Genomic DNA, 1,659 nt, shown 5'->3' with positions numbered 1-1,659 from the left:
CTTTTTGGAATTTACAGTCTCGGCTTTTAGGGAAGGTTTTTACATTTGTCTGTGGATATCCAGGGCAATGCCATGTTTCTTAAGGAAATAATTTATTTGCTCCTTAGAAATATTTTGTCATCTTTAGACTAGCTGATGTCTCTAATTTGGCTTCTGTTTCATGGTATGCCAACTGTTGATTATCACGTGTCTTTTCCTAGGAGTAGGGTCTAGACTGTGCTAACCCAGAGTAATATCTCCAAGGGCTGAGGATTCTAGAGTGAGTTATTTTTTTTTTTTTTTTTTAGGATAAGACGAAAGAAGATACCAGTGGTCCACAGACCAGCAGGTAAAAAGTGAAGTATCTTTGAAAACAAACATTATAAACAGTTTTTACTTTTTTCTCATATATACACGTTTGTAATGTGTACTAATGGAGTCCTGATGTGACACTGTGGGATAAAACATAGACACAAGGGCAGTTTGAACCACAAGGGTGGTTGGAAATATTATACAGGGTTGGATCCGATTTGCCGTCACCCGTCACTTAGCAACTATGATGTGTACTAATCTTAGATATACAACGTGATGAGTTTTTACATCTGAACATACGTTCCTATAACCTAGAGATCAAGTGAGGGAAAATTTCCAACACACAACAAGATTTCCTCCTGCCCTTTTCCCATTTGATATTTACCCTTGGATCTACAATCAACACTTGTGGAAGCAGCAGTCAATAATAAATCAAGACTCAGTGTATTAGGGCTTGCTGAATAAAACCTCTTTAAAGTGTTCAAGAGCAAAAATACCAGTTTGAGGACTAAAGTGCGTCTGTCCCAAGTCATGATGTTTTCAGTTGCTTCATAGGCATGTGAAAGTTGGATAGTGTATAAAGAAGACAGTAGAAGAGTTGATGCATTTGAGCTATGGTGTTAGAGGAGAATATTGAAAGTACCATGGACTGCCAGAAGAACAAATCTGTGTTGGAGGAAGTATAGCAAGAATACTCCTTAGAAACAAGTATGGTGAGACTTTGTCTCTCATGTTGCTGCTCTTGTTGATGTTAAGTGCTGTTGAGTAAATATGACTCATAGTGTCCCTATATAGGGTTTCCAAGGAGCAGCTCAAGAGTTTGAACCACTGACTTTGCAGTTGAAACTGACCTTATGATCTAGTGCTTATCTTATACCAGGAGTCCTTGCCTCTCATACTTGGGATATATTATCAGAAGGGACCAGTCCCTGAAGAAGGACATCATAGTTGGTAAGGTGGAGGGTGAGCGAAAAAGAGACATCCCCTCCCCCCTTGACGATATGGATTGGCATAGTGGCAACAGAGTAACAACAATTGGGAGGATTGTGCAGACCCTGGCAGTGTTTCATTCTTCTGTGTATAGGGTTGCTATGAGTCAGAAGCGACTTGACAACACCTAACAACAACAACAACATCCCCCCCAGGAATAACCAGAGTTCTGACTGTAACTGCTAGATTTAAGCATTCTTGGACATCATATAATTGAAATAGACTGTGTGAATACTTACTTCATGCAATCAATATAAAGTCTGTCACATTATATATATATGGAGCTCTGGTAGCGTAGTGGTTACGAATCGGGCTGCGAACCTTAAGGTCAGCGGTTCGAAACTACCAGCTGCTCCGCGGGAGAAAGATGAGGCTTTT

This window comes from Chrysochloris asiatica, unplaced genomic scaffold (genome assembly GCF_000296735.1).
Source record: "Chrysochloris asiatica unplaced genomic scaffold, ChrAsi1.0 scaffold00268, whole genome shotgun sequence".
NCBI classification, from domain to species: Eukaryota; Metazoa; Chordata; class Mammalia; order Afrosoricida; family Chrysochloridae; genus Chrysochloris; species Chrysochloris asiatica.
Note: the sequence above shows the minus strand (reverse complement) of the source record.